The sequence below is a fragment of the Peromyscus maniculatus genome, chromosome 8 (assembly GCF_049852395.1).
Source record: "Peromyscus maniculatus bairdii isolate BWxNUB_F1_BW_parent chromosome 8, HU_Pman_BW_mat_3.1, whole genome shotgun sequence".
NCBI lineage: Eukaryota > Metazoa > Chordata > Mammalia > Rodentia > Cricetidae > Peromyscus > Peromyscus maniculatus.
This window is the reverse complement of record NC_134859.1, coordinates 61,781,015-61,793,018: the sequence shown is the minus strand read 5'-3', so window position 1 is coordinate 61,793,018 and position 12,004 is coordinate 61,781,015. Positions and strand designations below refer to the sequence as shown.

The following is a 12,004-nucleotide window of genomic DNA, read 5'->3' as shown; positions in this document are numbered from 1 at the left end:
AATAAAAATTAATGAAACTGTTGCGCAAAAGTCCTCAGTCCAACGCAAGCCCGCGGCTGAAGTGCCTGCCACGATCGCCCACCAGAAGCTTTGCTAGCTGCCGGTTGAAGCTCTAGCTAAAGCTAGGCGCTACACAAGGCAGTCAGGATATCGACCACTTTCTCATGGTCCATCTTCCAAAGAGAGGCTGGGTCGCCTCAGAGACTGAGTGTGCTGGAACATGCAGTACCCTAAGCAGCTGCTGGAGTGAGCTTGTGCGTGAACCGGTAGCCCTGCATCCTTGAGATCCGGGGGTTAGGGAAATGACCAGTGTGAAGATGATGACATTACCAACTCCCACTATTGACCCTTACAGTGAGCCAGCCTTGGGTTCGGGGCTTCGCCTGCATTTAGTTCTCATTCCTCTCTCCCATCTGCACAGAAAGACCGAAGCTTGGACTTCACTGCCCAATAATAAATACACAGTGGCAATTTAGATTACGTCAAATTAAATGAAGTAATTGCATTCAATAGCGCGTTTGCTACTGGCGAGGGCAGCTATGCCAATTTCTGTACTAAGGAAAGTTTTCTGGCAGGTCTCACAGATTCACACAAGATCACATTTCCCATGGGAAAGATTCAGAACCCAGATGAAAGTCGATATGACGTCTGGGGTTGCTGAGTTAATATGGCAACCAGGAGTCCCAGGCTTTTCAGTGGGCTATTGATTTCCAAGATCATCTGAGGGTCCCCCCCTCCCCCCCTAAACATTTAGTCTTGGGGCTGGAGAAATGGCTCCACTCCACTCGGATGCACAGGCACCATTCAGGCTCAAAGTGGCTTGATTCCTTTTGAACTGGTGGAGCCAAGACAAAGCGGACAGGGGCTTAGGCTCCGTGTGGCTGCTTCCTTTGCAGGCTGTAGCACACTGCCTCGGTTCGTGCCTCCCCCGACCATTCATTCAACAAACACACATGGAGCTCCAGCTGGTGTCAGGTACCGCTGCAGTTTCCAGAAACCCTACCTATCTTTTGCCTCCTGGGGTTGCTAGGAGGGGAAAAGACGGAGCTGTTCGTTATCTGCAACAACCAAAAAAGGAGCCCTCGAGATCCATTCTGTGTCAAGAAGAGTCATCTAAAGGGGATGGTACCTATCAGATGGCCTCAGGCCCGGGCTCTGCAGCTGGCAGGAACAGGTCCCAGGTCAGAGGGGGCGGACCGGGGCGGGGCGCGCTCCCCGGTACCTGCGGTGGCCGCCAGAGGGCAGCCAGGGAGCGCGCCCGGCCGGGGCGAACCCCCCAGGTAAGTGTGGCTGAAGTGGGGCCGCCCCCCTTTCAGGGCCCAGTCTCTCTGGGCCCGTGTGTGTGTTTGTGTGTGTGTTTGGCTCCAAGATGGGGGGGCCAGAGCGCGTGCACCGGATGGCCCCGTAGCTAGCGCTCAGATCCTGGAGATGTTGGAACCCGGGGTGGGGACGGTCCCTGGTCACCGTTGGGGCGCGGACAGGGCCTGGGCGCCGAGCTTGCTCCCGGGCTTGCTCGCCTTCACTCTCTCCCTTGCCCGAGACTCCGGGCTGCACGCGGAGCTGTCCCGGGACAGCGCCGCGACCCGCTCCGCCACCGCGCTCTCACTCCGGGGATTTGGCCCACGGCCCGGGAGGTGGGTGGTGCCTCGTGCGGCCCCGAGTGTGTCCCCGGCGCGGGGCGGGGGCGGCCGGTGGGGGAGGGGAGCGCGGAGGAGCGGGCGGCGCGGACGGCAGGCGGCGCTGGGGCGAGCGCGCCCGCGAGCGAGTCAACAAGTGCGGAGCCCGGCGAGCGCGCACGTGCGGCGGGAGGAGCCTGCGGGGGGTGGCGGGCGCCGCTGTCCCTCCAGGTCCCTCCGGGTCAGCGGCAGGGGTCCAGTGCTTTCGGTTATTAGCGTGTGGGCGTGGGTGTCCTTGGCCCTGGACACTCGGCTCGAACCCGCTGGCCCGCGTTCGGGAGTGGGAAGCCGAAAGCACGTGGAGCCCTTGGGTGTGTAGGTGCGGGGTGGAGGTTCTTTTCCTTGGGGAACCCGTTCTGCCCCTGGAAGCCCCCTCGCCGCTGTCAGACAGGTTTGGGGGAGTGTTTCGATCCAGGCGGGGCGCCGTCGCGCGCTCAGAATGGTGACCCCCCTCCCCCGCGCGCCCGCCGGCCCCCAGGGGTCTCAGTCCGTCTGCGCACTCCGGGGTGGTTACCGCCGGCCTGGGCTGCTCTAGGGCAGAGCGACCCGATTTTCCACCCGTGTGCCCGGATGCGCCTTAGCGGTCCTCCTGGGGGAAGGTGGGATGCTGAAGGTGGAAACCCGATCTCTGAGATCTGAGCCAGGGGGATCTAGGTGAAAGGTCGCTGTCCGGCGCTTTGTGCAGCCGGGAAGCTTTGATCCTCGAGGCAGCAGAGGGCAGGGGAGGAGGGAACGGGGCGTCCCTGAGGCCCCAGAGTGAGGCGAGAGCCTCTTGCAGAAGCCAGTCCCGTAGCTCAGGGTCGGGCCCGCCCCCACCCGGAGAGATTGCGCCCTCCACCGCTGCCTCGCTCAGCCACTTGGCTCCCACCTGAAAAAAGCAGAACCGTGAGGTGAGCTGTAAGCTTTGCTCTCCCGGTTACATTTTCTCCACAAGTGCTCTCTGCACCTGCCGCCCTTCCCATAATTCCTCAGCCTGACTGCTGTCCTGCTGCTTAGCTGAAGCTGCTAACTGGCTTTCCTGCCAGCCTCCCGCCCCCCCCCCCCCCCGTCCCCGTCTCCCCACCCATCCCCGGGTGTACACAGTGCCGCCTTTCCCACGGGCGGTCTTTGTTTCTGGGCAGGCCTCCCTCCGTTCTGTTTTTCTCCAATGGTTACTTTTCTGAGCCCCTTTTTTCCCGTGCTTCTGGTTTCCAGGCCCAGTTCACGGCTTCTGGCGCAGTGGTCTTGGGGAGGCGTCTGGGTCACACTGTCTGGTGTCGAGTCCTGTCCAGGCTTTCCTTGGGATGCCCCACAGTCACTCAGAGTCTGTGGCTGGACAGGTGTCCTGGAACAGTGTAGGGCCGAATACAGTCTTCGGCTGCCGGCCTCACGCAGCAAGCTGTCTGGCTTGTCACCTCTACAATCCGTGGCCCTTGACCTTTCACTGGCGCCTAAGAAATTCTCCGAGTCTCTGGATTTTCTCGGGCCTTTCAGGCTCCGCTCCTTTGCTGGGATTCACTGGCTCCCAGTCCTGGTACTGGCTTCCAGTCCTGAACCATCTCGCTTCCCTGCACAGTTCCCCTTGTCCTTCCCTGCACTACCTGGCTCAGGTGTTAATGCCCGAGAAAGCTCGATCCCCTGCCTTCTCCAAATCGCACTGGTCCAGGACGGCTTTCCTGGCTCTGTGTCCTTATCCACCGCTGTCATGCAGTTCCCTGATGGCGGGACCTTCCTTTGTCCTCGGGATTCTTAGCACTGTACATCCTGTAGGTGTTTGGCAAACTACCCCCAGATTTCTGAGAACTCTCCATCTCATCATCTGGAACCCTGTTCGAACTAAATCTCCCTCCAGAAGCTCCCGATTCTTCCAGATTCCAGGCCTTCTGCTACTCCGGGCTCATGGATGGCTTGGTTGCAGGGTACTGTGCATTTTAATCCTGAGTGTTCTCTGCTGTTAGCTTCTTAACCACAGGCTGCGCTTACCCAGCAGGCATTCTGTGTCCTGTGTTGGGCAGCGGACCAGGGGTCCAGCCCTTCACTGGTTTTGTGTTCTTGAGGCACCCAGAGAGGTAGATATCAAGATTACTGTCTTCATTCTGCCCATTACATCCAAACTCAGAGAGGCCCTGGGACCTGTCTGAATCCCACAGCTTGTGGTTGGGCAGAGCTGAGGTGGAACTCGGTCCAGTAGGCTCAAAGCTATCTTAAGATACAGGGTTCATGCACGCCTTTAATCCCAGCACTCGGGAGGCAGAGGCAGGCGGATCTCTGTGAGTTTGAGGCCAGCCTGGGCTACAGAGTGAGTTCCAGGAAAGGTTCCAAAGCTACACAGAGAAACCCTGTCTCGAAAAGAAAAAAAATAAAAAAGATATAGGGTTTGTTCTTTGTCCCTAAAGTGTATGTGGTCCACGGCTCCGGTGTCCTCCTAGTGTGCAGGGCATATGGGTGGCTTGGGACTCCCCTGGACTCTAGGAAAGGACTTAATAACAGACAGATGGGTAATGGGATCCCTGACTCCAGAGGCTATGACATCAGTCAGGGGCCCCTGGAAGCATGCTGTTTTCTGATCTGGCTTTATAGTTATGAAGTAGAGAGCTGTGCAGTGAGGAGGGGACTTGAGGGGGGGTCCCCTCAGGTCTACCCTTCTGGAGCTCCTTAAGGACACTTTCAGCCGCCCTCTTTGAACCTTCAACTAAGTTTCTTTAGAAGGCGCCCTTCCTGTCTCTTGCAGACCACTGTCATAGGAAAATGAGCTCCTGCTGTGAAATCCTGTTACCATAGTAACCAGTACTTGGAGGCCCAAGTCTCCTGCTCCTAGGTCTCTGCATTGTGTGCTTGGAGGGGCTTTTTCTGTGTTTGTTGCCTGGAGAAATTAAATATTCCCCTTCACTTTCCTTTTGTGTAGATATTAAATTCTTTTTGTTTCTTCAAACCAGTGACTTCTGGGCACTGTGGGTGTCCCAGCAGGTTGTCGCCAGGCAGCTGGCACACCATTAGTGATGACCCCAGGGTGATGACCCTGGGTTAGCTCACATTTTGAGTGATACCCACTGCTCTATGGTAAAAGCTCTGCGTCTCTCATCTTGGATGCTTGTCAGGAAAGAGGTAAAGCAGGTGCTCGGGGTGGGCAAGCCAGTGTTCTTCAGCCGATGTCAGAGGCGGTGTCCACAGACACGACCCAGACCAGAACAGGACAGTTCAGAAGGTGAAGGGAGACAGGGGTGCTTTGGCAGTGATCACAAGCTATTAATACGGACCAAGTGTGGGCTGGAGAGATGACTTAGCGGTTAATAAGTCCAGAGTTCAATTCCCAGCACCCACATGGCAGCTCATAGCTGCCTGTAACTCCAGTTCCAGGGGATCTGACACCCTCACACAGACATACATGCAGGCAAAACGCCAATGCACATAAAATAAATAAATCTTAAAAAATACTTTAAAAAAACAAAAACAAGCAAACGAAAAAGAAAGGAAAACAGAAAAAAGATATGGGCCAAGCACTTCCACATGTGGTTTCCTTATTTAATTCGATACCAAGGGGAGTTAAAAGTATTAATATTATCCCCTTTTTACAGGTAAGAAACTGAGGCCCTAGAGGAGTTCAGTGTTTGCCAGATGACACACAGCAAGTATATGATGGAGGTGGACTTTAGTCCTGGAAAGTCTGTCTTTGGTGGCTAAGGCTCTGTGAGCTGCTGCTGATGGACAATGGAAATTTTGATTATGATTTAAGGATGACAGGGTGAATTGGAGAGGAACAGACTGGCTTTTCTAAGATTCGAGGTGGAGAGCGCTAGTTTTCAACATTGTATAAGTGTCTCCTTGAAAAGGAATGTTAAATTCACACTGGCGCTGCTAAATAACCAATCAAACTGGAAAGGACTCAGAGTCCACAGCAGAGAATGGACATAGGAATCAGGGCTAGCGTAGACACTAGAACTCCACTGTGGGTGAGAATGGGCGGTCTGCAGCCACATGCTGCACCGTGGATGAGTCACACAGGCAGAAATCTGAGGCAGCTACAAGTATTATGCTACTCCAGGAGGCTAGCTGAAGGCCTGCTATGTGCCCTGGCTAGCCCTAAACTCGGTTCAAGTGATCCTCCTGCCTCGGCTCCACCTGGCTTTTTTTTTTTTTAATCTGATTGGTCACATGTTGTATCCATGCTGTCAGGATTCATCAATCCCCCCCACCACACCCCACCCCCACCCCCCGTACCGAGAACGGAGCTCAGAGCCTCCTGCATGTAAGCAAAGACTGTAACTGAACTATACCCTAAACCCAGAATTCACTCATCGGTGTTTGGTGTGTCCTTCTCTGTATGCATTTCAATAAAATGTACTGAAACAGAAAAAGGGCCACAGGGAGCCTAACCCTGGGGTGTGGACTCCATTCCCTTATAGAAGGGCCACACCTCTCACCTCACTGACTTTACCTGGAATCCTAGTTTTTTGTGAAGGTGGCATGAGAACGGACTTCCATGTTCTAGACGGAGTTGGCGTGGCTATGTGCCCCTTGCACAGCACCGACTCTGTAGGAAAGCTCACGTAACTAACAGGTAGCTACTTGGCTTGGGCGCTGTCCCCATTCTGCTCTCCGGATGGGCCGGGGGTGATCGAGTGAGGGGACACGTGTCTCCACTGGCCAGTGGCCAGGTGCTGGGTCTTCCTGGGTGTTGCAGCAGCCCTGGCCCAGACCTCAGACCTCAGCAGCGAGCTGCCAACAAAAGAGCATTGCAAGGCCCGTGCAGAGCCCCAGCATGTGCTTAGAGAGCGCCGCTCTGTTCGCACTGCATTTCCATGCGGCTAAAAATACCAGAGTGCCTTATGTAAGACTGCAGGTACCGTGTAGAAGACACCTTATGTAAAAGCACTCCTCAGACCCTGGACGGTCAGTCACATGTCCCGCGACCATTGTGGCACAGTTGTGAAGCCGGTGGGTTTTCTTGTCAAGGAAGAGAGCAGTCATTGGTGCCCTGCCCCGTGAGCAGGGTCTCTGCATCCGTCACATGGTGGTGTGTTTTTGTCGTTGGGTGTGGCCCGTCTGAGCAGTCGAGTTGATGCTAGGCTCTGTGAGATTTGCCCTTCTGCTGGTCCCAGGTCACTGACCATGGATCCTCTGCTTCAGCAAGATGCAGCATCATAGAGTTAAAGAGTCCCCTGCATCCTCCAGGACTCCCTTCCATCATACTAGGTGACCGTTTGATTTGCCTTGAATGCTCGTGGTGATGGGGACAGCCCATCTCGTTGGTTGGCTGTGATTTAATAGGAAGAAGAAAGGCTGAAAACTAAGGCATGCGATGCTGGGCTGAAACCAGGAGAAATTTCACAGGGCCTGACCGGTACGTCCATGGGTCCTGAGGCCTGGAAAGGGGGATCACTGTGGATGTAGTGTGTGTGTGTGTGTGTGTGTGTGTGTGTGTGTGTGTGTGTGTGTGTGCAGCATGTGTGTGGAGGATGTGTCAGAGGAAAGCTTATGGGAGTCGCTTCTCTCCTGTCATTTGCGTCCTGGGATCGCACTCAGACTGTCAGGCTTGGAGGTAAGTGCCTTCACCCACTACGCCATCCTGACAACCCTAGGTGGATTTCTGAAGTAGTGTTTTGCTTATGTAGCTCAGATTGGCCCGGAACTCACAATCCTGCAGCCTTGGTCTCCTGAGTGTTTTAATTACAGCCATATGCTTCCATGGCATGCCTAGGTATACGTGGCAGGCTCTGTCTGGGACAGCCTTTCTGCATGTTGTAAGTGATGGAAAAACACTTGGTTTACTGGGAGTGTGGCGGTAGAATACCCACATGAGCTTAAATTTTCGTACCTTGGAGTACTCTGCAGCCTGAGAGGAAGCAGATCTTGTCAGCACAACATGCGCATGTCTTAGGCTTGTCCAAGGAAGAGAGAGGACAAGTGACAAAGGAGATCTAGAGCTTTTATAGAAATGTTCATATAGGGGCTGGGCTGATGGCTCAGCAGTTAAGAATGCTTGCTGCTCTTGCAAAGGACCCAGGTTTGGTTCCAAGTACCCACATGGCAGCTCACTGTCTGTAACCATAGGTTACTCTGGTTTCAGAGGATCTGATGCCCTCTTCTGGCTTCATGGACAACAGGCACACACACAGTAAACATATATACATGCAGACAAAACACTCATACATGTAAAACAAAATGGTGTATAGCTCAATTATAGAGCCCTTCCCTGGCATATTCAAATTCCTGGGTTCCATCTCTAGCACATATATGCTACCTCTACTAATATATATGCATATATATATATATATACATATAAATAAGGGAATATAAATACATGTCATACATGTAAAAGAAAATATCTAGTATAATAACTATTATCTACAGGCACTACACACATTTGATACAGACATACATGTAGGCAAAACACGTGTGTGTGTGTGTGTGTGTGTGTGTGTGTGTGTGTGTATAATAAAAAGAATGAAAAAATATTTTTATATGTATATGTATGAGCCTGCAGGAGTTTATGTGCACCACATATAATCAGGAACCCTAGGAGGCTAGAAAACATCCTCCTCCTTGGAACTGGAGTTACAGGTGATTGTGAGCCACTGTGTGGGTGCTGAGAACTGAATGTGGGTTCTCTATAGAAGTAGCAAGTGCTCTTAACTACTGAGCCATCTCTTCAGCCCATAACTTTACTTTTCTTTTCCTTTCTTCCTTCCTTCCTTCCTTTCTTTTTTTGAGACTAGGTCTCATGTAACTTAGACTGGCCTCAAATTTGCTATGTGGCAAAGGATGACCTTGAACTTCTGATCTGCCTTCCTCCATCCCGAGTGCTAGAATTATAGATTATAGGAGTGCACCACTCTGCTAGGTTTATTTGATGCTAGAGAGAGAAGGCAAGGTGTCATGGATGTGGACAACCACTCTAACAATGGGTCTTCATCCAGCCCTGTGCTACCAAGCCCTATACTTTTAATTTAAAGACATCATTTTATTGAGGTAAAGTGTGTGTGTGTGTGTGTGTGTGTGTGTGTGTGTGTGTGTGTGTGTGTGTGTGTTGTTAGAATTCAAACTCAGTACTTTGGGCATGCCAGGCAGGTACTCTCCACTAAGTCAGTCTTTGAGGTATATGTAGTACAAAGTCATCCATTTAAAAGCATGTCTTAATTAGGGTTTCTATTGCTGTGAAGAGACACCGTGACCACAGCAACTCTTATAAAGGAAAACATTTAATTGCGGCTTACTTACAGTTGAAAGGTTTAGTCCATTATTGGCATGGCAGGAAACATGGCGGCATGAAGGTAGACATGGTGCTGGAAAGGTAGCCAAGAGTTCTACATCGGATTGGCAGGCAGCAGGAAGAGAGTGAACCACAAAGCCTGGCTTGAGCTTCTGAAACCTCAAAGCCCATCCCCAGTGACACACTTCCTCCAACAAGGTCACACCTCCTAATAGTGCCACTCTCTATGGGCCTATGTGGGCCATTTTTATTCAAACCACCACATTCTACTCCCTGGCTCCCATAGGCTTGTAGCTGTACCATAATGCCAAATACATTCAGTCCAACTTCCAAAGTCCCCATAGTCTATTACATAGTCTCAAACTTGTTTAAAAGACCAAAGTGTCTTCCAAACTCATGGCAATCTCTTAACTGTAACCCCTGTAAAACCAAAGTGAAAAAGCAGATCACACACTTCCAACATACAATGGCACAGGATATATATTACCATTCCAAAATGGAGGAAAGGGAACATAATGAGGAAATACTGGACTAAAGCAAGACCCAAAACCAGCTGGGCAAACTCCAAACTCTGCATCTCCCTGTATGATGTCAGAGCACTCTTCAGATCTCCAGCTCCTTTCAGCTTTGTTGACTCCAACACACTTTTCTGTCTTGGGCTGGTTCCACTCCCTGTTAGCAGCTCTCCTTGACAGGTATCCCATGACTCTCCAACATTCTGGGGTCTCTAAGGCAACCCAGGCTTCACAGCTTCACACAGTGGCCGCTCTAGGCCTCCATGCAGGGACACAGGTGGAGTATCCATAACCCCAGCGCTAGGGAGGCTGGAGGCAAGTGGTGAGTTCAGTCTCCAGCTGCGCTTCATAGTGATCAGGCCAGCCTGCGATACAGCCTGAACCTGTATCAAAGACAAGAGGGCCCACAACAAAAGGTGAAAAAAAATTAATATGTTTGCTTATTCATGAAAGTGTTGACTGACATGTAACAAACATTTTTCTTTTAATTTGATGTTTTTCTTTATTATTATCATTATTATAACAGAGACTTTTAAATGTTTATGGACTAAATGTGTTCCCAGAGTTCATTGTCAAGACCCTATCTTAGGGCTGGAGAGATGGTTCAGAGGTTAAGAGCACAGACTGCTCTTCCAGTGGTCCTGAGTTCAATTCCCAGCAACCACATGGTGGCTCACAACCACCTGTAATGAGATCTGGTGCCCTCTTCTGGCCTGCAGTCATATATGCTGTATACATAATAAATAAATAAATAAAAATCTTTAAAAAAAAACAAAAAACCCTATCTTAGTTTGGATTTCAATTGCTGTGATAAAGCTCCATAACCAAGAGCAGCATGGGGAGGGAAGAGATCATTTCAGCTTATACCTCCAGGTGACAGTCCATCCTTCCAAGTGCTGGGATTAAAGGTATGTGCGCTGCTGCTTAGCTCAGCCTGCTTTCTTATAGTACCCAGGACCATCAGCCCAGGGGTGGCACCACTCACAGTGAACTGGGCCCTCTCACATCAATCGTCAATCAAGAAAATGCGCCTCAAGCCAATCTGGTGGTGGTCATTTCCTCAAATGAGGTTCTTTCTTCTCAAACAACTCAGGCTGAGAACTATCCAGGGCATCTGACCACATGCATGGAGTAAGGAGTTCATAAAAGCCCTGAGAAGTTGGAGATGTGGCTTAGAACACTTACCCAGCATTCCTGAAGCTCTGGTTCCTGTGTTCCATCCTCTTTATCAGAAAGAAAAAGGAAGAAGGAGGGATGGATGAAATGAGGGTAGAGCTCCTGTCTGATGAGATTGGTGTCCAGAGAGCTCTGTGCCTCCGGCCCCCACACACCCTCACAGACACGCCAGGAGGGGTCTGTGAAGACACAAAGAGCCATCCACTGCCCAGGAAGTGAACCCCCAGCAGGAACCTAGTCACCAGACTTCTTGACCCCAGACTTCTAGCCCTAGAGAAACCAATGCCTGGTTTAAGCCACCCATCCCATCGACAGTGCTTTTCTGAGGCCCAGGCTGACAGACACACGTGGTTAGATCAGCTAGCCCGTCCCCAGTTTTAACATCTCTTCCTTTGCTTTTGGGTTTGAAAGGTCTACCCTGTTCCAAGGGTCAGTTACGTATTCTCCTATATCTTCTCTTGGTTCCTTCTGTTCCATGTTCCTCTCCAGTCCTGTCCAAATTTATTTTGGTTTAGGATGGGAGGGAAGACTCTTTCTTGATTTTATATTTGAAACCTCATTAGCTGGGCCTCTACTCTCTGTTTCTCACACATTCTTATCTTCCAAACTCCCACCAGACTGGCCCAATCACTGTTGCTTACAGACTTGAGGATTTTTGTAGCCCTAAATTTTAAACTTTACATCACTCCTACAAACCAGTTTCAAGGGCTTTCGAACCTCGCATACCACGGCAGTGGTCTAACTTCTGGTATCAGTTTTCTGAACTGATAGCATTTCAGGTTGCTTCAACAAAATATCCAACAAAAGCAACTCAGTTGGCTCACAGTTTGAGTTTACAGTCCATGTTGGCGGGGAGGGAATGGCTGAAGGAGCCTGAAGCAGCTGGTCACATGACCTCTGCAGGCAGGAAACAGGAAGTGATGAGTGCTGGTGCTAGCTTTCTCTTTTTTTATGCAATCTAGGACCTGAGCCTAGGGATTGGTACTGCCCACATTTAAGAAGGATCTTTCCACCTCAGTTAACCCAATCAAGATAATCTCCCACAGATGTGCTCAGAGGCTCTTGTCTCCATCATCATTCTAGAGCTTGTCAAGTTAACAGAACTGTGTAGCCAGTATAGCCATACTGTTAAAAATTCAAGGTATAAAAGACAGGTGTTGAGAGCTTCCTTCTTCCCACATCCCTCAGCCCCCGGATGCAGTAACCAGGGTTACTAGATCTGACAGGTCCTCTCCTCTTTCTTCTGACATGGAATGTCCGCTTTACTATAGCATACAAACACACAACTTTCCGGGTTTTCTGTTTTCTCCTTAATCTCTCCCTTTTCCTCCTCTGTCACTTTTATTATTTGATGTTGTTTTTGTTTTGAGACAGGGTCTCACTGTGTAGCCCAGGATGGCCTGGAACTCACTTTGTATCGGAGGATGAGTCTTAACTCTTTGTCCCCG

At 50.9% G+C, this 12,004-nt stretch overlaps 1 protein-coding gene across 2 annotated transcripts in view; it reads left to right on the top strand.

Moving 5' to 3' along the window:
- Positions 1 to 1,220: 1,220 nt before the first annotated feature.
- Positions 1,221 to 12,004, top strand: part of Rph3al (rabphilin 3A like (without C2 domains)) — a 151,040-nt gene continuing 140,256 nt past the window's right edge. Inside the window, exon 1 of one of the 2 annotated variants that reach the window (XM_015996198.3) lies at positions 1,221 to 1,280. The gene's annotated coding sequence lies outside the window, so the exon portion shown is untranslated. Of the gene's footprint in view, positions 1,281 to 2,265; positions 2,567 to 12,004 lie in introns of those variants that run through there. The other variant, XM_042282411.2, reaches the window with a different exon arrangement.